Here is a 26,198-nt window from a genome sequence, read left to right as displayed (position 1 = left end):
ATTTTATAATTGCTGCTTTGTGCATTGTCTTTTAAATCAGACCAAATTATCTATTCTTCTCTAGGACTGGATAATCTCACTTGTCTAATCTTTATTTAATTTATTCTTATAATTAAAAACAATATTTTTATTTGTTTCAGAGAGAAAGGGAGAGGGAGAGAGAGATAGAAATATTCATGATGAGAGAGAATCATGGATCGGTTGCCTCCTACACACCCAACACTGGGGATCGAGGCTACAACCTGGGCATGTGCCCTGACTGGGAATTAAAACTGTGGCCCTCCAGTCCGCAGGCTACTATTCACTGAGCCAAACTAGCTAGGGCTTTATTCTTTAATTTTTTAAAATCCTTACCGCCTTCCGTACTGGGAATGGAACCCCTAGCCCAGGTATGTGCCCTATCTAGGACTTGAACTGGCAACCTTTTGGTGCACACTCAACCAACTGAGCCACTCTGGCCGAACTCAATAATCTAATCTTTGAATCCACAGATTCTTTCTTTTGCCAGTTCCCTGCTGAACTCGTCTAGTGTGTTTTTATTTCCATTACTGTACTTTTCAACTCAGAATTTCTATTTGGTTCCTTTTTTATAATTCCTATCTCTTTGCTGACATTCTCTCTGTTTTCATACATTTCAGACATTGTTTTCATACTTTCCTTTAGTTCTTTGGACATAGTTTCCTCTAGCCCTTTGGCATTTTAGGTGATCTAAGTGGACATGATTCATTTAGCCTTTTGGCACTTTAGGTAATTGAAATCTTTGTCTAGTAAGTCCAATATATGGGCTTCCTTGGGGTTAGTTTCTTTTGACACCTTTTATTCCTGTTGTATGGACTGAACTTTCCAGTTTCTTTGCATGTCTTATTTTTCGTTAATAACTGGACATTTAAAATAATACAATGTGGCAATTCTGGCAGATTCCTCTCTTTCTCCAGAAATTGTTGTTGCTGCTGTTTATTTAGTGACCATGTTTTATCTCTGTGTTTCAGGAAATTCCAGAATTTTGCAAGGAGCTTCACAGACTCCAAAAACACTTGAACATTTTAATATGCACCAATTTGACTACTTTTTAAATATACATGAATTTATTTTAGTTCCTCAGCCATTCATTGTTTTCCATCTTACCCTATTGCTAAAAATCAGTTTTCATTTCTAACAAAACCAGTAGAATTAACAATAACTAATAAACTCTAGTATAATGTTAAAATTATGTGACAAAGGTGACTGACTTGACCAGATGAACTTAAAGCAGTACACTTCAAGAAACTTGGTTAAGATCTACTGGCTTGAGTATACCGCTTTAGGAAATCTCTTTTGCTTCCTGTCCCAAGTCGCAAATATCTTTTATTCCTCACGTATACCCTGTATAGGCAAAAATAATTAGCTTTATAGTCCATAAATTCTGTGGGAATTTAATTTTTTTTTGTTTTATTTTAATACTAGAGGCCCAGTGCACAAATTGTGCACATTGAAAGTAAATTGATTAGAAGAATAATTTTAGAGGCCGGGGAGGAACCATGGGAGGTTGGCTCCAGGGCATGTCTGGCTTGTCTCACCCAATCCTGATCAGCCGGACTCCAGCAGCAAACTAACCTACCAGTCGGAGCGCCTGCCCCCTGGTGGTCAGTGTGTGTCATAGCGACTGATCGAGCAGTCAACCGAATGGTCAACCGATCGATCAGTCTGACACTTAGCATATTAGTTCATCACTGTCCCAATTTTTTATTCTACCTCAGGACTCTTTAGAAGGGTATTCCTGCTGTTTAGTTAAATAGCATATTTCTGCTCACCAACCATACCACTCAAACAGCAAAGAGGGGCTCTTTCTTAGCTGTGGTCCTGATGACCAATACATAGTAGTAATATGGGCACAGTTGAATGGCTGGAAGCAAAAGAACTGGAGGGCCCAAGGCCTGATGGAGGAACCCTAAGGGCTTCTGGAAGAAACTACAACGTAAGTTCAGACTTTTAGATATATAAACAATAAAAACATACATATCAGACAGTAAACAGGACTGCTGCACACAGTTCTATTTTGGAAGAATTCTGGGCATTCCAATTTAGACTGAGAATTTCCTCACACTCATCTTTGGCTGTTATTTTGTTATTTTTTGCAGGTACTTATTTTTATTTGCTAAAATATCTCTAACAACTTAGAGTGGAAATGTGATTCAGTATCATGCAGTTACCATTTATAAACTAAGAGTGAAAAAACTAAAGGGAGAAACATCAAAGGAGAGTAACAAAAAGAATAAGACTAATTTTTGCTTTGAAAATAGGGAAATAGTTTTAGTTACGGTTAACTAAGCATATATTAGAAACAAGGTTCTGCCTATTCACAGTGTCAACTGATTCTCTCATCATACCTACAACTCAGCATCAAAAAAACATCGACAAAAAACCTGAACTATAAAGCAGTTAAATTCTGCTGAAGTCACACAATTTAATAAGTCAACATTTTTTCTTTTTATTTAAATGGCATCTTTTATGTGCATTTTTGATATTAAAAGTATTGAAGTACCAGAAAGTATTTAGCGTGAAGAATGTAGTCCTAGTTTTAGTTCAGGAAGTAATATCCCTGATGTTGGCAATATGAAAGTTCCTTACATTAAAATTTTAGGGAAGAGTTAAAATACATTTCTTGGACATATGGGACCATTAACGGAAAGAAAAGAGTCTGCTGCCCTTAGATGTTTCCATTGCTCTCTTCTGAACTATAATTGGTGGTTGCACTGAACCTGGTCTGATCCTTTACAGCCTCAAGACAGCCTCTGACAGGAACAATCTTAGACATATGGTATATTCACATGTGACAACTAAATTACTTTGCACCTGAATTTTCTATGTGATTTGGAATACTATGACCAAAAAACCCCACACAAAACACCCTGTGGTAAACATAATAATAAATTATTCAATAGTTCAAGTCAATATAATATTTCTTGAGAACTCTGTGCCAAGAACTAGGCTAAGAGTTGAGTCTGTGTTTATATGTGTGTGTTTGAGTACTTAACCATAAAGTATTTGGCCAAGTATTGGAGATATGCATGTAATATGAAGGTTTTAATTACACAGGGTGCTATAAGTGAGGCACCTAGACAAATATGGAGGTTTAAGGAAGATTTTCTGGAGGGAATGATGCCTTGAGCGTGCATTTTAAAATCCTTAAGAATTATATTAGTCACAGTTTTTATTAAGAGAATGGTTCAGTTCTTAACTACTGAAATCAGTATTTATCAAAGCTTGCCTAAGTTTAATTTATCATTTTGATTATTTTTGTTTTCCTAGTAAATCAATTACTAGGGTTTTAAATGGTTTTTCTGTTGTACTTTAAAGCAGACTTAAAATTGTAAATAGTTTCTAGAAAATATGTAAGGGTAAGAGCCACAGAAGTTTTGTTCTTTATACTTAATAAAAAATGGCCTCTGAGCTAAACATGTAAAGCAGCATATTTTTTAAGTTTAATACAATCAGCCAAATTGTACTTTTTAGCATCAGAGTTTTCAAGTACAGAGTCTGTGAAGAAAGAATTTGGCTTTTCTCATTATAAACATTCACATAGTCATACTGAAGTCAATTTCAGCAACCTCTGCTGTGCTCAGCAGTATTTGAATCATAGAAAAACATTAGCTGAGGACATTCAGGAAGGAAGGAAGGTCAAGAAAGACAGGATTCATTTCTCAGCAGCAATGACAATAATTCCCCTTCTAAAAAAATTAAAACTAAACACTTTTCCCCTACTTAGTAAGATTACAGTTTCAATAGACTGTGCCTCAAATGCCTTTCTATTTAGCTAATGCATTTAAAATTATAAGACAAAAATTAAGATTCTATTTTCTTTTCCCAAGTTTAATGGTACCTACAATTATAATTTAATTTTATTTAAAAAGTTATATAGGTCTACTCAGATTTTTTAAAGCTGCCTATTTGGTAAAAACATTCCAGTTCCTGTTAGATTTTAATCTTAAAAAATAAACTTCCCAACTTACAGGAAATCTGAGATGGTGAGTGACTCTTTCTGTAAGCAAGTAGTAACGTTCCAGGGAGCTTCTTCAACAACTTCTGTGGACTGCTTGTTCAGTTCCTGGCAAAAGCCCCTAGTGTTTTGTGTGACCGTCCTATAGCCTCTCTGCAGAAAGCGCAAACAAAGCCTAATTGAAAAGGCATTAAGGCCTAACACAGATGATTCTTAGCTCAAATTTCATAGAAGCAGGACAAATAAATTTTAGCCCTAAGTGGGAATCAGCTTTGTCATCATCCTTAGCCTTTTAAACTCATCACTAAGGACTGAAAGTCTCACAACAATATTTAGATGGAATGAAACTTTGTCTGAATGTGGTCACATGCTATGCTGATCACAAATGACCACACTTTTGATACTGACAGGCCTTTTATAAAGCATGTTAGTATTTCAGTTGATGTGAACAGGTTTGATCAGATAAATGAATGTTTCCAAATGCAGTTTCTAAATATCATTTTGCTATTAAAGAAAATAATATATGTAATGAGGTTAGTACAATGTGTGGCAATAAATAGTTAATGAATGAATAAGTCTATTTTTTTATTTTTATTACCCCTTAGGGGGCCAGAGGCCATTCGGATCTTGTTCACTATTGTGTCTTCAGTAAATGGCACATAGAAGGCACCCAGTAAATATTTGTTAACTTATGAATGCATGAATGGTCTGAAATAAAAATGTTTGCTAACAATACTGTATCCCCCATGTCTAAAGTAGTATCTAAGAGGATAACAAGTTATGTTGGATGTCAGTTTGCTTGGTATAAAATATAGTCTTCAACTCTATTAATATGTCATTACTATCTTCAGCATTAACTGTCTTGTTCTTTTAATGATCCACACTTTTCTTCGAGTTGTAACTGGTCAAAGAATTGTATAAATAGCACAAAATGAAAATGTTCAACTTATTAGTAAGCAAAATATTTAAAAAATAAATTATTACACATTCATCCAAATCATTGCTCATATTTATCCTAGATAATAAAAGGCTAATATGCAAATTGTCCTCTGAAGGCCCCAGCTGGCAGCTGGAAGGCCCCAATTGGCCCTGATTGCTGGCCAGGCCTAGGGACCCTACCCGTGCACAAATTTTATGCGCTGGACCTCTAGTTAATTATAAAACTCATTTTTGATAAGGGTGCCAGGAAATAGTACTTTTATACACTGCTTTTAGGAGTATAAATTGATATAATCTTTCTGGAAGGCAATGAGTCTATATGAAAAGTATAAAGAAATCTTTATTTTGACCAGTGGATAAATTTTAAAAAGATATCTTAAGAATGTTATCAAAAAGGGGTATACAAAGATTTACATAAAAGAATATTTACTACAGATCTATAAAAGCAGAAAAAAGGGGCAAGAAAATTGTTAGCATATTAATGTAATAAAATACTATGTGGTCATTAAAATCACATTTTCAAGTGATATTTAAAGGCAGGAATAGTTCACAATATATTTTGTGTGAAAAAGAAGTACTTACGCAAACAAAATGATACCACTTTTTAAGTATGTTTATGTAATAATATATGCATAGAAAAGATGAGAAGGATATGCCAAAATGACAGTAAGAATGGTTTGCTGCTGCATAGTGAAGTTAGGAGTTATTTTATCTTTGAGTTTCTCTGTATGTTGTACATTTTCTTCTGGTTCTTTGGTAATCAAACAGAACATATATCTTTTTTTAAATGAGAGAAAAAGAGTATTGGCTCAACTACAAACATGCTATAGAATGCTATGCTATATGCTTTGCTATTCATTTTATTTTTATTATAACCATCATAGTGGGTGTGAAGTAGTATATCTCTTTATTAGCATTTCTCTAATGACTAATGATGGTGAACATATTTTCATGTGCTTATTGACCATTTGTATTATCTCTGGTATAGAAACCAATGCTTCAGCATGGGAAAATATTGATTATAATGAACACTCAGTCATTAGACTTTGCCCAATGGTGTTTACATGAAGTTCAACAACTCTTTTAGAACTTGTCATTACTGCACTCTGCTCCTTAGTGCCAAAAGTTCACCTATGACTTGACTTAAAGCAAGCCATCTTTTCCCTTTGTAAAGTTGTTTAGCCTTTATTCTAATTAATACAGAATTATCAAAATAAGTATCTTACAGCGGGATGTTGCTATAACAACAACAAAAAACAATATAGGTGCTAAGCAGTTGAGTAGCAAAAAGTGAAAACAGATGTTGCCGATTGGGAAGCTGGTAGTGCTCACTATACCATGGCAAAACATCAGGTGGATACTATTGCCTGTGATAACATGAAAAGCAGAAAAGGATTGTAGGTTATGCAGTTCTAGGGCAAAGTTTCTCAATCTTGGCACTTTGAGTTATATGTAAAGCACTTTCTACAAGGCTTGATACTTAGTTTAATAAATGCTAGCTGTTGTTATTATTGTATTATACATTTTTAAAATTTGGGATTGTCAAATCTCTTACCATATTCTCACAGTGTTTGCCTTTGCTAGAATACTTAAAAATCTCCTCCCTATACTAAGATCAGATACGTATTTTTTCATGTTTTTCTCTAGTATATGTATCTTTCATAAATCTATAACTTGGCCTAATATTATGTAGGGATCAAATTTTTTCTATTTCTAGAGAGCTTCAACATCATTGCCTTTAAAATCTGTTATTTTCCCACTGATTTGAAGTTTGGCTTTTCAGAGTTTGTTTATTAGTTCTTAATATCTGGCTGAAATCAATCATACTTGCAGAGGAAATGAGGACAGAGTTCAATGTAGGAGATAAAGTTCTTACCCCATAAAGCTTAGGGAAATTCTAGTTGACAAGAATAGTATAACAAACATACTCTTTCTTTTACTTAAAAGATAACTTTCAGAATCCACACACTGTTGGCCCTCTCAACAGGCACATGTTTATTTTTGGCAGGAACCAAAAATAAAAAATAAATCCCCAAATCTTCAGTATGTCTCCTGGTCTTATCAAATGAAGGTAAAATTAGGGAGGAAGAGCACCCATGAACTTAATGCCTGGAAACTCCCTCCGGCTTTCATTTATATTGGTCTTGCTTGATCACTCAGGTGAAATAACTCTCTCTTCTCTATTTTAACACCAGAAAAATATGAGGTCTGTAAGGGAAAACACTAATCTAATATTAGCCTTCAGTATTTTTAGAGCAAAAACAATTCCATACTTTTTGTTTAGTTGTGGTCACCAACTTTTACTATTTTGGTAAGAAAAATTTGGTTAAGATACATAGGAGTTTATTAATATAAACAAGACATTAAATTGTGTTAATTAGTGGAAGAGCAGAAAAGGTGGAAAGAGAAGTGAATATTTAAAGTATACCTACTATATGCCAACCATTTACATACATATACAATTCATGAAAATAAAATAGTATTAGTCCTAGGAAGGCTTTCTTTTGTATATTTATTGATTTTAGAGGGAAGGAAAAGGGAGAGAGAGATAGAAACAGCGAGAAGAGAGAACCATTGATTGGCTGCCTCCTGCACGCCCTCCACTGGGGACCCAGCCTGCAACCCAGGCATGTGCTCTTGAGTGGAATCAAACCTGGGACCCTGCAGTCCACAGGCCGATGTTCTATTCACTGAGCCAAACCAGCTAGGGCAGGAAGGTTTTTTTGATGGCATTATCTGCTTTTTCTTAAGCCCAATAGCTCACCCTCTCTAGAGCCTTAGCTTACCCTGAAAGAAATAGAACTACTCCTCTACTAGTTTTAATACACTTCAACTTTCAAAAATTTTGTTATTGGAAGTAGAAAGAATAAGAGGAAATTATGAAGTTACTGTACTCCAGTAGAAATTTAAATAAATATGGTATTAGATATTAATAAAATAAAATATGCCAGAAAACTTAAGATGCCTAACAGTCTTGAGTCAGAAAGAAAGGTTACAGTTGGGGAAGAAGGACACTCTTTGAGAAATGGTCTTGAGAGGGTCTGCCAAGCACTGGAAACTAAGACTGTAAGGTAAACTCCAAACCTCAGAAACATAGCTGGTGATGAGCATACTCCCATCAATTCCACTAATAGGTTCTCTTTCAAAATGTCTTTAATCTCTAATTCTGTTTTCTGAAACATTTATAATCTGAAAGTGAACTTTCTCTCTTAAGGCCAGATAACAGTTTGACACTAATTTCCTTGTAAAACAAGCAAAACATCTATCTAATTTATATAAAACAGATATCACTAATATATCACCCAAATCAATGTATCAGACATGAATGCACAAAAAATCATTCAACAAGTGTTTATCAAGACTCTACTATGTGGCCCAGCCGGCATGGTTCAGTGGTTGAGTGTTGACCTATGAACCAGGAGGTCACACGGTTCGATTACTGGTCAGGGCACATGCCCAGGTTGCAGGCTCAATCCCCAGTGTGGGGCATGCAGGAGACAGCCTGATCAATGACCTCTCTCATCATTGATGTTTCTCTCTTTCCCTCTACCTTCCTCTCTGAAATCAATAAAAATATTTTTTTAAAAAAGAGTCTACTATTTGTTTGACATTATTCTAGGTGATGGGGATACTACATGAAAAACAAAACAAAACAAAAAAAAAACCAACAGACCCAAACCCCTGCTCTTCAATATAATGTCCGGTTGTAATAAGGGCAATAACATAACCAAAGATGCCACCTTATACAGGGTAGTCTGGGAAAGCCTTACTAATAAAGCCACATTTAACAAAGACCTGAATGAAGTAAGGGAGTGGTAAGTTATGTGGATATCTGGGGGAACAGCTTGCTCAGGAAATAACAAGGGCAAAGGTCCTGAGATGAGGTTGTTGCAGAATGAATGGTAAGAAGACTAATATGGCAGAATTATAGTGAGGGAAAAGTGATAGACCTTAGTAAGAATTCTGACTTTTAAACTGAGTGAGAAGAGAAGCTACCAGTAGGTTTTGAGCAAAGGAATGACATAATCTGAGATTTACATTCTAAAAGAATCACTTTAGCTATTGTGTACAGAACAGATATTGAAGGGAAGGGTGGAACCAGAGAGTTAGAAGACTCTTGCTACTGTACACCTAATATATAACAATGGTGGCTTGATTTAGAATAGCAGTAGTGGAGGTGTGGGAAAATACTTCTATTTAAAGGTAGAAATGAAGGAATTTACTTGATGGGATGGGTGTGGGGTTTGGAGAGGGGTGAAAAGGATGACACTATGGCTTTTTTCTGGTCTAAGCAATTGCAAGGATGTAGTTGCCATTACTGAGATTAGGAAGATTCAAAAGTAGTAAATTGGGAAGGAAAAATCAAAGGCTGAGTAGATGGCCAGAGAATCAGGACATGAGTCTCACACACACACACACACACACACACACACACACACACACACACTAGAGGCCCAGTGCACGAAATTCATTCACGGGTAGGGTCCCTAGGCCTGGCCGGCGATCAGGGCCAATAGGGGCCTTCCTTTGTTCGGCGACGGCCCCTGGTGGTCAGCGCATGTCATAGCGAGTGATAGAACTCCTGGTCTCCCGGTCAAACTCCCATGTGGACACTTTGCATATTAGCCATATATATATATTTCCTAGCTCTGTCTACTGAGAGGGGCGAGAAGCAATAATACCCAGCAGCAATGAGCACATCAAGTGCCCAGCTTTCAGTTTCTAAATACTAACTTCCACTAAGATGAAACAGGGATTCTTGAGGAAATGCTTGATTCCAGAATTGCAGTGAGGAAAATAAATAAAAAGCCTGGAACATATTGCACCGGAGAGGAAATACTCATAGAATGATGGGGACATTTGTGAAGGACCGGAGCAAATGTAAAGTGACTCCTACTGGCCAAATATAGAGCAATTTGAGCATCATAATAAAAAATAAAAGCAATAAATTTCAATCCAGTGACTAAAATAGAAACCCATAACCATGACGATATAAATAAATGAATGAAAAAAACAGGGAAGAATAAAAACTTACTCCTTATCATAGAATGACAACTAATGAATGTAGAAGAAATTATGAAAATATTTCATGATTTGGCAGCCATCATAAAGGATTTCATCAAGGTATGCTAAGGCTGGGAAGGTTTGATGAGGAACAAGATAGTCTCATAGTCTCTCCCCCCCAAATACTTACTATTGCATAAGAAAGAATGATGACTTTACAGTGGAAAAAACCTATTACACACAAAATTGTCTAAGATTAACATCACCAGTGGCAAGACAAATTGACATCATGTGCCTCTTGGTACAATGTACTGAGAAGAGCACAGCGTCATTTCTGAGGTATCTCTGCCAAGAATGCATGACCTGAGATTGGACATGTAGCAATATTGCACAAACCCAGACTGAGGGACAGCCTACAGCATCAAAGGCTCTTTAAAACTGTCAGTCATGAAACACAGGAAAAAATGAAAAATCTCTTCCAGACTGAAGGAGACTAAAGAGAAATGACAACTAAATGATCCTGGACTGGATTTCTAATCAGAAATGTATGGCGTTGGATGGGTACTAGATTTACTGGGGTAATCACTTTAAAAGTTACATAAATGTGTAATCACTATATTGTACACCCAAAATCAATACAATATTGTATGTCAACTGTAACTGAAAAAAAAAGATAATGTGCCCAAGCTGGTTTGGCCTAGTGGATGGAACATCGGCCTGAGGACTAAAGGGTCCCAGGTTCGATTCTGGTCAAGGGCACATGCCTGGGTTGTGGGCTCGATCGCCCCAGTAGGGGGTGTGCAGGAGGCAGCCAATCAATGATTCTCTCTCATCATTGATGTTTCTATCTATCTCTCCATCTCCTTTCCTCTTTGAAATCAATAAAGTAAAAGAGAGAGAGAGAGAGAGAATGTTTGAACAGCGGGTAAAATTTGAATTGTGCCTATGGACTGGATGGTAGTGTTGCACTGATGTTGATTTCCTGATTTGGATGGCTGTAGGTTTGGATGGTTAGGTAGGAGAGTAGCTTTATTTGGGGGACATAAATTCTGGAGCAAAAGAAAAACATTTGTGTATAAATATAACTGACTTGTTTCCATGTTTGGAAATAAGAGCACTGAACTAGTCAGTTTCTCAGTTATTTTCCTGCTCTGACACACCTAACCATGACACTGCTTATCAGTTTAATACCTTTGTACTTGGTGTGTGCGTCATGGGTCTCTCTACATATTAGAATCTTGAGGGTGAGCAGGTGGAGCACTAGAACTCACTGAGATTTGCAGTACTAGATGGTCTCTTAAGATTCTGTCAAGACTCTTCACCCACTTCAGAAATTTTAATCTAGTTCAACTGTTACTCTTTCTCTTCCACTTCATATATTCGGCAGTCTTTGTTCATCAGGAAGGCTCAGTCCCTTCTGAGATTAGCAATTCAGAGTGTCAATGTAGATCTGTTTCTACAGTTGGTCAGGTGCCACACAAAATGATGAGTATCCACACAAGGTGGGCCTGGTTTTAACATACTGTAAAGATGGCTGCTTCAGAGTACATGCTCCCAATAGCCTTCAGTGTGTTTACTGAAATGAGCAATAAAAGTCTTTAATATTGTATGTCAGACACTGGTTCAAGTGAGATCCAGACAGGTTATGTAAATCAAATGTTGACTGGTAGGGGCAGAACTGTAATTCAAGTTCCTTTGATTATAAGTTTCCAGGGATGGAATTTTGTTTTGTTTTGTTTGGTGTCATGATACACCATGACCAAATGGGAATTATTCCTGGGATGCAAGGATGGTGCAATATTTGCAAATCAATAAATGTGATACATTACATAAATAAATTGAGAGATAAAAATCACATAATCATATCAATTGATGCAAAATAAGCATTTGACAAAATCCGAAACCCTTTCTTGATAAAAACTCTCAGCAAAGTGGGAATAAAGGGATCATATCTCAATATAATAAAAGCCTTATATGACAAACCTACAGCCAATATCATACTCAATGGGCAAAAACTAAAACCATTTCCCCTAAGAACAGGAACAAGACAGGGATGCCCACTCTCACCACTCCTGTTCAACATAGAACTGGAAGTGCTAGCCTTTGCAATCAAACAAGAAGAAATAAAAGGCATCAAAACTGGAAAAGAATAAGTAAAACTATCATTATTCGCAGATGACATGATATTGTACATAGAAAACCCTAAAGACTCCATCAAAAAACTACTAGATTTAATAAGTGAATTTGGCAACATAGCAGGATACAAAATTAACACCCAGAAATCTATGGGTTTTTTTAACACCAATAAGGAACTCACAGAAAGAGAAACAACAAAAACAATCCCATTTACCATTGCACCAAAAAAATTAAGACACCTAGGAATAAACTTGACTAAGGAGGTAGAAGACCTGTACTCAAAAACTACAGGACATTGAAAAAAGAGATAGAGGAAGACATAAAAAAATGAAAGACTATACCGTGTTCATGGATTGATAGAGTCAATATCATTAAAATGTCCATACTACCCAAAGCAACCTATAGATTTAATGCAATCTCCATTAAAATACCAATAGCATATTTCACAGACCTAGAAGAAACTCTCCAAAAATTCATATGGAACAAAAAAAAAGACCCCAAATAGCCGCAGTAATCTTGAGAAAGAAGAACAAAGTTGGAGGGATCATAATACCAGATATCAAGCTATATTACAAAGCCACTGTTCTCAAAATTGCCTGGTACTGACACAAGAACAGACATATAGACCCAGAAATGGAACAGAAAAGAAAACCCAGAAATTGACCCAAGCCATTATGCTTAATTAATATTTGACAAAGGAGGCAAGAGCATACAATGGAATCAAGACAGTCTCTTCAATAAAGGGTGCTGGGAAAATTGGACAGATACATGCCAAAATATAAAACTAGACCACCACCTTCACCATACACAAAAATAAACTCAAAATGGATAAAGGACTTAAATGTAAGACGGGAAGCCATGAAAATCTTAGAAGAAGCCATAGGCAGCAAAATAGCAGACATATGTCGTAGCATATCTTTACTGATAAAGCTCCTAGGGCAATGGAAACTAAGGAGAAAATAAATCAATGGGACTACATCAAAATGAAAAGCTCTGCACAGAGAAAGAATCCATCAAAAAAACAAGAAAGCCTACTGCATGGGAGAACATATTTGCCAATGTTATATCCGATAAAGGCTTAATATCCAAAATTTATAGGAACTCACACCTCTTAACAAAAGGAAGATAAACAATCCAATTAAAAAAAAGTGGGCAAAGGATTTAGACACTTTTCAAAAGTGGCCATACAGAAGGCCAAGAAACATATGAAAACATGCTCAAAATCACTAATCATCTGAGAGATGCAAATCAAAATGACAATGAGATACCATCTCACATCTGTCAGTATGGCTATCATCAACAAATCAACAAACGACAAGTGCTGGCGAGGATGTGGAGAAAAAGGAACCCTCATGCACTGCTAGTGGGAGTGCAGACTGGGGCAGGCACTGTGGAAAACAGTATGGAGTTTCCTCAAAAAATTAAAAATGGAACTCCCATTTGACCCAGTAATCCCACTTCTAGGAATATATCCCAAGAAATCAAAAATACCAATCAGAAAGGACATATGCACCCTTATGTTCATAGCAGCACAATTTACAATAGCTAAGATCTGAAAACAGCCTAAATGCCTATCAGCAGATGAGTAGATTAAAAAACTGTGGTACATCTACACAATGGAATACTATCTATAATAATAAAAGCGTAATATGCTAATTAGTCCTTCGGGATGAAGCTGGGGCTGTGAGGGAAGCCCAGTCCTGGGTGCCTGCTGGAGGCTAGAGGGAAGCCCCGGTCCCTAGGGAAGCTGGTGCTGGCAGCTGGGGGAAGGAAGTCCTACTCTTGTATGAATTTTGTGCATCGGGCCTCTAGTGCTGCTATAAAAAGAAAAAACACTTACCACTTGCAATAGCATGGATGAAAATGGAGAGCATTATGCTAAGCAAAATAAGCCAGTTGGAGAAAGATAAATATCACATGATCTCACTCATTTGTGGAATTTAATGAACAACATAAACAAAAATAGAGCCAGAGACATAGAAGCATCAAACAGACTGTCAAAAACTTCAGAGGGAAAGCAGGGGAGGGTGGGGTAGGAGGTAAGAGATCAACCAAAGGACTTGTATGTATGCATACTAGTATAAGCATAACCAATGGACACAGACACTAGGGGGATAAGGGAATGTGCTGGAGGGTGGGAGTGGTTGGGGAGAAATCAATGGAGAAAAAAAGAGACATATGTAATACTTCATGTAATACTTTAAACAATAAAGAATTTAAAAAAAAGATACCTCAGATATTCCAATGCACTGATGTCATTCTAACTTTGAGGAAGATATATTTTAAATGTAGATATACATAAACTACATATTTCAAATACAGATTAATATAGAATAAATATATATTTATCTGCTGTTCTTATAGATTTAAATGGATCCAAAGCAGAGATTTACTACGCTGGAGGCATCAAATGTGGGGCCCATGTACTGGCATTTGTTCCCTTCACGTTCAGGACAGAGTCCGATGATGGATTGCTGCAGTTGAGCCTAGCAGTCTCAGAATTCTTCTTGGCCCAGCATTCCAGGCAGCCACTATTAATTTATTATAACTGGCACATAAACGGAAACCTATTTGCCATCCCATTTCTTCAAAGGTTACAAAGATTTCTAGTAAAATAGCACCCATCTATAAGTCACCAAAGAGTTTTCTCTGCCTTGATAATGTTGGCAGTAGATTTGGATAAGCAGAGAATAGTAAAGAACCTACGGTTTAAAATATACTCTAACAACCCTGGTCAGGTGGCTCAGTTGGTTGGAGTACCATCCCACACACCAAAAGGTTGTAGGTTCAATTCCTGGTTAGGGCACATACCTAAATTGAGGGTTCAATTCCAGCTTGGGGAGCATAGGGGAGGCAACGGATCGATGTTACTCTCTCTCTAAAATCAAATAAACATATCCTTAGGTGAGGATTTAAAAAAATAATAAAAATGTAAAATACACAGATGAAGGTAAAGAAAGGCTGTAATAAAAAGAATTTCCAAGATATAAGAAGGCTGAACCAGAAATTTGAGGCTGAGTCTAAAGAGAGTAAATTGTGGTTAGGGAGAAAGGCACACCTCTCCCTTACAATGCTTTCTTACCTTTGATCTAAAGTACTTTGGTTGCAAAGTGGGGTAAATAGATATATGGTGACCTAGGGGTAGGGATGTACTATACATGTGCGACTGCCTTAGTCCTGTTCAGACCTAATGCTTTCCATCTTCAATACTTTTGACCCTGCTTTTTCTTCTTTAATGTTGAGTTAAAATTTGTGGTCTCTGCCTTCCCTAATTCTTAGCTGCTATACAAATATATCAAATCCAGGTGTTTCCAGGTCATTTAGAACTGTATTTCTCTGTATTTAATGCTGTTTTAAAAATAGAAAATATGTGTAGTTCAGAAATGAACACTTCTGAAAACTGAATCTGAAGACTTGATGACAGAAGTATTCCCTGCTCTCTATTTATCCAAATCTTTCATAGTAAATTATCAAATATACCACCTAAGCACAATACAAAATGAAGATCTCTAAATTTGCTGTTAATTTTTCCTAATATTTACTTGTGTCAAGAGAATCACAAGTAAACTAGCATGCTTTATGGAATTATAAACTTAGTTTATAAATTGCCATGGTAAGTTCAGTTTAGTTCACTACTGAGACAGAGAATGTCACATCACTTTCTACTCTATTTCAACTTGGTCTGTAAATGCTGTTTCTCTCTAAGAAGACTAAGTTCTTTGAGGGAAGAAGCTGCATATGCTTCATCTCTACATCCTAAAGCAGCCGTGGGCAAACTACGGCCTGCGGGCCAGATCCGGCTGTTCTATCCGGTTCTCTTACTCTCTCCTCCGCTCCTTTACTTTGAATTTATATTAGTTCACACAAACACTCCATCCATGCTTTTGTTCCGGCCCTCCGGTCCAGTTTAAGAACCCATTGTGGCCCTCGAGTCAAAAAGTTTGCCCACCCCTGTCCTAAAGTATCTCATCCATTTAGACAGTCCCTAACAAGTATTATTACTGAAACCTAAGCATTCCATTCAATTACAGACCTTTAATTTTAGTCTAAGAGTTTCTTTTAACTGAAGGTAAAATCAAGGGACCACTGAGGAGACTCTGAGACTTTTTTAAGGGTCTGTAAGGGCAAAATTACTTTCATAATAATATTAAGACACTAGAGGCCCGGTGCACGAAATTCGTGCACGGGGGGTGGGTGTCCCTCAGCCCAGCCTGCACCCGCTCCAATCTGGGAACCCTCGAGGGATGTCCAACTGCCACTGGGATCGGGCCTAAAAGGGCAGTTGGACATCCCTCTCACAATCCAGGGCTGCTGGCTCCCAACTGCTCGCCTGCTTGCCTTCCTGATTGCCCCTAACTGCTTCTGCCTGCCAGCCTGGTCACCCCCTAACCACCCCCCTGCCAGCCTGATTGATGCCTGCCTTCCCCTAAAGGCCTGGTCACCCCTAACTGCCCTCCCCTGTAGGCCTGGTACCCCCCAACTGCTCTTCCCTGCAGGCCTGGGTCCCCCCCCCCAAACTGCCCTTCCTTGCAGACCCAGTCACCCCCAACTTCCCTCCTCTGCCAGCCGGGTCACCCCTAACTGCCCTCCCCAGCAGGCTTGATCGCCCCCAACTGCCCTCCCTTGCAGGCCTGGTTCCTCCCAACTGCCCTCCCCTGCTGGCCATCTTGTGTCCACATGGGGGAAGCCATCTTGTGTGTTGGAGTGATGGTCAATTTGCATATTACTCTTTTATTAGATAGGATAGAGGCCTGGTGCATGGGTGAGGGCCGGCTGGTTTGCCCTGAAGGGTGTTCTGGGTCAGGGTGGGGGTTCCCTTGGGGCATGAGGTGGCCTGGGCAAGGGGCCTGTGGTGGTTTGCAGGCCGGCTACGCCCCCCAGCAACCCAAGCAGAGGCCCTGGGATCTGGGATATTTATCTTCTAAATTGAAACTTTGTAGCCTGGAGTGGAGCCAAGCCTTCTGCTTGCTCTGTGGCGGCAGCCATTTCTGCTGGGATTTATGTATCTTCTATAATTGAAACTTTGTAGCCTTAAGCGAAGGCCAAAGCAGGCCAGGGCTGCAGAAGCTTGGCTTCCTCCATCGCCATGGGCAACCCTAGCCTCCTGCTCTCTCCAGCTCCATGGCTGCCGCCATTTCTGTTGGGATTTATTTATCTTCTATAATTGAAACTTTGTAGCATTGAGGGGAGGCCTGGGCCGGCAAGGGCAGGCGGAAAGCTTGGCTTCCTCCATTGCCAGGGAAACCCAAGCCTCCCTCCTGCTCTCTGTGGCTTCAGCCATCTTGATTGGATTTATTTGCACATTCCCTCCTGATTGGCTGGTGGGCGTGGCTGATGGGCATGGCTTGGTGTAGCAGAGGTACAGTCAATTTGCATATCACTCTTTTATTAGATAGGATTATCTGTCTTTTCCATCCCCATTTACTCAGAACTATATGATAGTTTTCCAAAGGGCTTGAGAACACATGATAATGCAATTAGTCTAGTTGCACTTATGTATTCTCCTGTCCTAAAATTTTCTCAGTTTAAATTTCTAACATAGTAACTATCAATAACTCTTTGGGCCTTTAATAATTTTTTAGAGTAAAAGGGGTTCTGAGACCAAACATTTGAGAACCACTGGTATAAGCTCCTGATATTCAAAGTAAAAAGAATGGGAACAATTTATAAAAAAAATATATTATATAAACTAAATGATAACTAGATTTATATTTTGACATGTTTTTTCTTTAATAATTGTTAAATAAGTACATAAACTTTGAGGATTTTTACATTATTATTTTTTACTAAAAATGTATTTTAATTACATTAAAAATGACAGAGAAATAAACTTAATGTGCCTTCCTACCTGGCAAAAATTATTAAACAAATAGCTTTATAATTTAAAAAGATAAAGGCAATCACCAGGAACCAGCACAGATTAAAACAAAAATAACACCAGGATGAGGTCATAACAGATCTTCTTATATTATTAATTTATTTTTAAATAATAGAGTTGCTAGATTGTAGAACTGCCATTATACTGGAATATCCTGATTTCAGCAGGCATTGCTGGAAGTGACTCTAGATGAGAGGCCATGTTACATAATGGTTTAAAGAAAGCACACAGGCTGAGTTCCAATTCTAGCTCTATTGCTCACTGCCTACCTGTGTGAACTGGGCAGTTTACTTAACCTTTTTGTGTCTCACTTATCTCTTCTGTAAAATAGAGATATTAACAGTATCTACCATAGAGAGTTGGTAGGTTAGTGAAAGTAGATCATTTAGATCATTGCCTAGCATATACTAAGTGTTTTATAAGTACTTTTAATTATTATTGTCCTTTTTTCCCCACTTATAATATTTCCAATACTTAGAACAGTACTAGGCAAAAAGCAAACATGCAATAAAATTTCTTGAGTTAATAAATGAATAATCATTTTTATTAATAGTGATAATGATGATAACCACTTTCCCATTTACTGTATGCTTGCTATATGTTGGGCAAAGTAGTAAGTATTTAATATACATTTACCTCATTTACTATTCCCTAAAGCAATTTGGGACACTTAGCAGTCCCATTTTACAGATGAGTTAATTGAGACTTACAGAAGGGAAATAATTTGCTCAAGGTGGCAAACTATTAAATGATAGAGCCAACAGTCAAACCAGATTTGCTTACTCTAAAACTTCTCTCCTTTAACCATTATGTTATACTTACTTGTGAATAAGACTGAAAAAATGCAGGTGAAAAAACTGTGTGGTTAACGATTTTACAGTTGTTGAATAACAGTGGTTAATTAAAAGACGGGTAAACTTGGAAGTAAATTTTAGTAGCCAAGAAAGCACACACAGGGTTCTATCCATTTCAATGATTTTACCTAATCCATGGAAAAATAAATAGAAGGAAAGCTTATCAAGTTTATGGATGATAAGAGATGGAGAGCATGCTCAATATTATGAAGGACAGAATTAGGATTCAAATATATATTTCCAAAGATTGGAATGATGGAACAAAAATTAGTACTGGCATAAGAAACACAAAATATTCCTTGGGGAATCTATTTAAATATTTGTATTTAAATACTGACCCAATCTTGCTTTTTAGAATAATTAAAACAGGAGAATTTTTAATTGTGAATTTTACTTTACAAATAAATTCTCTCAGAATTTATGACATTAACTTTTTTTTTAAATTTCTTTTAATTTTTAATAAATCTTTATTGTTCAGATTATTACAGTTGTTCCCCTTCCCCCTCTCCCCCCATAGCTCCCCTCTACCGGGTTCCCACCCCACCCTCTGCCCTAACCACCCCCAGTCCTCATCCATAGGTGTACGATTTTTGTCCAGTCTCTTCCCGCACCCCCCACACCCCTTTCCCCCCAAGAATTGTCAGTCCAGTCCCTTTCTATGCCCCTGATTCTATTATATTCACCAGTTTTTTTTATTCATCAGGTTTTTTATTCACTTGATTCTTAGATTCACTTGTTGATAGATATGTATTTGTTGTTCATAATTTTTATCTTTACCTTTTTCTTCTTCTTCTTAAAGAATACCTTTCAGCATTTTATATAATACTGGTTTGGCGGTGATGAACTCCTTTAGCTTTTCCTTATCTGTAAAGCTCTTTATCTGACCTTCAATTCTGAATGATAGCTTTGCTGGGTAGAGTAATCTTGATTGTAGGATCTTGCTATTCATCATTTTGAATATTTCTTGCCACTCCCTTCTGGCCTGCATAGTTTCTGTTGATAAATCAGCTGACAGTTGTATGGGTGCTCCCTTGTAGGTAATTAACTGTTTTTCTCTTGCTGCTTTTAATATTCTTTCTTTGTCTTTTGCTCTTGGCATTTTAATTATGATGTGTCTTGGTGTGGTCCTCTTTGAATACCTCTTGTTTGGGGTTCTCTGTGCTTCCTGGACTTATAAGTCTATTTCTTTCACCAGGTGGGGGAAGTTTTCTGTCATTATTTCTTCAAATAGGTTTTCAATATCTTGCTCTCTCTCTTCTTCTGGCACCCCCATAATTCGGATGTTGGTACGCTTGAAGTTGTCCCAGAGGCTCCTTACACTATCTTCATATTTTTGGACTCTTTTTTCCTCTTGCTTTTCCGGTTGGGTGTTTTTTGCTTCTTCATATTGCAAATCCTTGACTTGATTCTTGCGATCCTCTAGTCTGCTGTTGGATCTCTGTATAATATTTTTTATTTCAGTCAGTATATGTTTAATTTCTAGTTGGTCTTTTTTCATATCCTCTAAGGTCTCGCTAAGTTTATCGGCGGTTTCTAGAAAATTCTTGAAAAACCTTATAACCATGGTTTTAAACTCCATATCCAGTAGTTTGCTTTCCTCCATTTCTGTCATTTGTGACCTACTTCTTTGTCTCTGCATTTTGGCTGCTTCCCTGTGTTGACAGAGTGGCTTTGTGTGCTAGATGTCCTATAGGGCCCAGTGGCTCAGCCTCCCGAGTTATCTGAGGTGGACACTCTTGGTGCACCTCTTTGTGGGCTGTGTGCACAGTCTTGTTGTAGTTAAGCCTTGATTGTTTTTGGTATCACTGGGAGGAATTGACCTCCAGGCCAATTGGCTGTGAGAATCAGTTGTGTCTATGATGGGAGTACTTCTGTGCTAGAGACACCCTTATGGGGCAAGACTTACTTTAGTTGGGCTTTGGTGCTCCCTGAGTCTGCCCCCTGAGTGTGTCCCTTATGGATCTGACAAGTTGTAATCTGGATGGTCCCACTCTGACCACTGGGTACACTGGCTCTTGGATCTCCAAGGAAGTGCTAATTTAGCCTCTGCCTGAGGCCACCCAGCGAGCTATGGAGAGATCTGCAGATTCCTCTTCTTTGTTTGGGGTTTGGAGGTGCCCAGATGAGGCCCAGCTGTGAAGCAATGCAAGCTGCTGTGGGGCCTTGGGCCTTCTTTTGGAAGTTCTGGGGCTCTCTGATCCAGCTGCAGTTTGTTAGGTAATTTTAAATTGCAAAGGGCCAGGCCATTCATATGCAAAAGCCTCTGCACACAGCTTGGGTGGGGCAAGGTCTCAGGGTATCAACAGGGTGGAGCAAACAGCTATGGCTGATCCTTTGCCCTGCCCTAAGAGTCCCCGGGTCTCAGTGTTCCATGGTAATCGCTGCAAGCACCTCTGAGAGAAATCTGCCCTTGAGTTCTGCCAGATGCCAGACAGTCCAGTTTCTCCCCGTATGAGTCTGGGTCCCCAGAGTCTCGCCCAGAACTGGAGTTCAGAGCAGTCGGGAGCTTGTGTCTCCCACCCGATTGACAAAGACTACCGTGTACTCAGTTGCCAGCCCTTTCCGCGCGTGCGCACGCCTCCATACCTCTGCACTTTACTTCCGTGTCAGTGTGCTTTTATCTTTCCTTCTAGTTGTAGAATTTCCACTCAGCCAGCCTTCCTGTGGTTCTGGATGATGTCCATTTTGTCTTTTAGTTGTAGTTTTGAAGTGGTTGTGTGAGGCAGCAATTTCAGGTGTTTACCTATGCTGCCATCTTGGTTTCTCACTGACATTCACTTTATACTACTGCTTATTACACTATCTTTTACTATCAAGAAAACTGAAGTGCTATGAAAAGAACACAGCGTGATATCTAGGAAAGAACACAGGCTTTAAAGTCACAGAGACCTGGACGTAAGTCCTGGCTATTACACATATCAGCTGAATCTCACTAAATGTCTGCTATCTGATCTGTATAAAAACAGGGCTAGTATTTAGCTTAAAAGTTATCATGAAAACTAAATAAAATAATGTATTTAAATAAAGGAAATAACATATTTAAAAGTACCTAACAAGTTAGATATCTAAACAGTTGCTCTACTCACACTCCCAAGCATTTAAGGCCTCTTCTACACTCTTCCCCCAACCCTAAAAAAACACACAATTTATTTAAAATATCAATAGAATTTGACTTGTTAATTACTTCATTTGCTCCTCACAGAATCCAAAGGAGACAAAATAGTGCTGAATTATTCCCCATTTAAAAAGGGAAGAGGAAATAGGTCTGACAAGCTTGTTCATATAAAGAGTTCATATAATGGCACTGGCTCTGATGGCAGAGACCTGCCAGAGTTAAATCCAGGCTTTGTCATAATTTCCTCATTTGTAAAATGGGAATAATTCATCCTGTGAAGATTAAAATAAGTTTCGTTATTCGTTCATTCATTCATTCAATAATATTAAAGACATTTAACACACATTATACAAGGTAGCTAGAATAAATTCTCAAATGACAGACACAATCATTGTTCACATGGAATATGTATAGTTAAGTGGGAGATAAGGTATCTGTCACATAACCACACAGATACACATAAAACTACAACTGTGTTAAGCACTTCAATTTATTAGATCATTGGACTGTGTGGGAGATATAACCAGGTTAAGGAGCTCAATGGGAGTCTTCCTCAGAGAATGACACAAGAGGAGATCTGAAGAAGCAATGAAGGGAGAAAAGAGGGGGTTTGACCAGTCTAAGAGGAGAGATTTAAGGATACTGACATTAGGGTTTTTCCTACAAAGGCCCACCAGACCACCCTATTATGAAGCTCAAAGTTGCTAAAAACAGTCTAAAACAGAGATTATGCAGGGAGAAGGAAATTTTTAAAATAAATCCCTTTATTGATACTATCAGAATTAAAAAGAGAAGATAAAGCACAAACACCTGCTTTATATACAAAAGGAATATTCAAGAAACAAAAAGGAACAACTGAATATTAAAACCATGTAGACAAAACCTAAAACACTTACGAAGAATTGCACCATAAAGTTGAAGTCTCCAAGACAGTAGTGCATAATGACAAAGAAGGAAAATAAGAGAAAAAAGAAATATAAAGAATTAGGCCACGATATCCCACATCTTAATAACAGGAGTTTCAGAAAAAGAAAAAAAGGGAGAATTAATACAAGAATCAAAGGGCATACTGAGGATATTTCATAAGCTTCTAAAAAAAATTGATCAGATGCAAAGAATCAAGAACCAGATGGCTCTGGATTCTCAATACCTACACAGGAAACAAGAAAACAACAGAGTATTGACTTAAACATCTGAATAAAAATGGTTTTCAATCTTTAATTCTATACCCAAGTATTAACACAAAATAATTACAATTTTCATTAACATAGTATCTCAAAAACTTAGCTCTCATGTTAACTCTCTCAAGAAAGTACTGGAGATATTACTCAAAATAGAGTAAACCAAGAGAAAAGAACACATGATACAGAACACTGAAGAGCCAACAGAGGAAAGAGGCAAAGGAAGACCTCAGAATAACTGCATTGCGTTGGACACAGGAGGGCAATTAATCCAGATTAGGGAAGCGCAACACAAAAGACAGACCTAATGAGGGCCATCATCACTAGATTCTCATCAACTGGTAGCCTAAAAATAAAGAAAGATAAGGAGAAAATAGAATTGTCAATTGTTTTTATTCTGAGAGGGCAGGAGGGGACGAGACATTATTCAAAAGATCATCTTTGAAAATAATAACTGCTATTGTGACTCTTCAGAGTCTTGAACACAGATGGAGGCGGTAATGAGACAATAATGGAGTTCTCCCTTTTAATGGCTTCTATTTTCTCTGTAAACTAGAGTCCTGGTGCACGAAATTCATGCACGGGGGGTGGGGGTGGGGGAGGGTGTCCCTCAGCTCGGCCTGCACCCTCTCGCAATCAGGGACCCCTTGGGGGATGTCTGACTGCCAGTTTAGGCCCAATCCTGCAGGGAGGATTGGGTTTAAAATGCCAGTCGGACATCCCTCTCTCAATCCAGGACCTCTGGCTCCTAACCACTCTCCTACCTGCCTGCCTGATTGCCCTTAACCGTTCGCCCACCTGCCTGCCTGATCGCCCCTAACTGCCTCTGCCTTGGCCCCCCGCCACCGCCAAGGCTTCATCGGAAGGACATCTGGAATGACGTCCAGAAGGTTGTTTGGCTGTCCGGTCTAATTAGCATATTATGCTTTTATTATTATAGATTAGGAAGAAAGACCACATGCTACATGTGAAAGAAAGGGTAAGTTTGAGGTTTGAAGAGAAGGAAAAAAGTTGAAGTAACTGTTACAAATAGGAGGGAAAGTTAACTAGGGAAATATAGTAGGAAATCTGAGCAAGGTTAAGGGTCCATTTGAGATGGGTTCCACATTAATTTATGATCATGAATCTGTTGTCGAAAGATCTTCTTCAGTAGTATTTAGCTACTTAGATGCAGATACAAAGAGGCTATCTGAGTTCATCTAGAGTTGGGATTTCATTTCATTTCACTTATAAGCTAGAGTGTTATTTAAATAATTTATTATGAACTCTAATCAGGAAAACGAGATAGGATAATATGCCTAAAGTGATTAAGATAATTCCGGGGTGACATCAAGCATTATAAAAAGAAAGATAGCTATTATTATTACTAACCAAGGTCCTCTAGCTGTAAGTGATTTGATTATTCTAATTGGTAATCATTTCTATCTCTCTCAGATTGAGCTCTTTGAGGATAAGGAGAGTGTCTTACTCATCTTTGCTTCTTCCCAAAGTCTAGTCCAGTAGCTACCATACTATACATAAATATTAAATGTGTATGATTAAATTAATGAATCAAATCTTGGGTGTCCAAGCTATTCACATAAATTTTTTTAAAAAGATTCTAGCTAGGGCACTATAACCTTAACAACAATTCAAAAACTAGACATTTTCAAGAAAGGCACTAAAGGGCCACTTTCACTTCAATGACAGAAACTTACTAAGAGGCTAACAGCATGATTAATGGGAGTTTTCCAATACTGCAGACTATAGAATTAGCATGAGAAAGAAAATGAATTAACATGTACAACATGAAAATTAAGATATACTTTCTTATTTTTTAGGAATAAGAACTGCCTCTATTTTTATCACTTCAGTACCCTATAACATTTCATGGAATGAGTAATGTGAAGCAAAACCTACCCAAATGCTGATCAAATACATACATGCATGAGAGCAGACTGGGCTCATTAACCTTTTTTTTTTTTTTTTTTTTTTGGGCAGAGAGCAAATACCTAAAATAATACTGTACCTTTCTTTCCTGGTTTATCAAAGGCCATACATATAATTTTAAGTAAGATAACTTTTTTGGCTGTAGATTCAATTTAAAGAAACATAAAGATTTTGTTTTTGCTTAAACTAATATAATGTTCATTTTAAAGTATTCAAAAAGGAAAAATACAGTTAACAGCTTTGATTTAATAGTAAAAGGATACAGAAAATCATAATCTTAAGTGAAAACTGTACGATATAATAAAAGGCTAATATGCAAATTGTCCCCTTGACCGGGAGTTTGACCAGGGGGAGGGCCGGCACACCAACCACCTGCAGCCCCTCCCCCCGGCCAGTCCCCACCTGTGCATGAATTCATGCACCAGGCCTCTAGTCTTTAATAAATAGGTTGTTTGAACCATGTTATAATGGGAGGCTAAATCTCCAGTTGGTCCTTGTAAGTCTGAAGCACTATGTAAGATACTAAAGCACCCAATAAGATACTAAAATGCCTAACCTCTAGGTCAGGGGTGGGCAAACTTTTTGACTCGAGGGCCACAATGGGTTCTTAAACTGGACTGGAGGGCCGGAACAAAAGCATGGATGGAGTGTTTGTGTGAACTAATATAAATTCAAAGTAAAGGAGCAGAGGGGAGAGCAAGAGAACCCTCCGCTCTTTTGGCTCCTCGGGCCGGATAGAACAGCCGAACGGGCCGAATCCGGCCCGCAGGCTGTAGTTTGCCCATGGCTGCTCTAGGTACATTTCATGGGAAAATGCATGCAAAGTTCAAAATGATCCCTTGTCTCTCTCACCACCTGTATTATAACCAGCAGGTCAGAAAAAGATAGAAGCTAGGAAAAGCGTAATTCAGGCGGTGAAAAAAAAAGTCATTAAAAAACTTGCAACAGGATACTTCTTAGTCCAGTTTGATTCTCTCTACCACTCCCATTTTTCCCTCAAGGTCCCAGGAAATGTCCTGTCTCTATTCTCAAGGAAAGAGCTTGTGGTTTCTGGACAGAGTTTATTTGTCCCAGAGTCACTGTTAGAAAAAAGAGTGCCCACTCATGTTGCATCCCCATTCTCAACACTTTGGATTCATAAAGCAAACAATTCAATGAAAGCAATGTATTTGATAATCATTAAGGA

At 38.0% G+C, this 26,198-nt stretch overlaps 1 protein-coding gene across 3 annotated transcripts in view; it reads right to left on the bottom strand.

The window, feature by feature from the left end:
- FCHSD2 (FCH and double SH3 domains 2) overlaps positions 1-26,198 on the bottom strand; it is a 228,672-nt gene that overhangs the window by 78,363 nt on the left and 124,111 nt on the right. The window lies entirely within an intron of this gene.

The sequence above is a fragment of the Plecotus auritus genome (assembly GCF_963455305.1).
Source record: "Plecotus auritus genome assembly, chromosome: 9".
Lineage (NCBI taxonomy): Eukaryota > Metazoa > Chordata > Mammalia > Chiroptera > Vespertilionidae > Plecotus > Plecotus auritus.
Note: the sequence above shows the minus strand (reverse complement) of the source record. Positions and strands in the feature narration are given on the sequence as shown.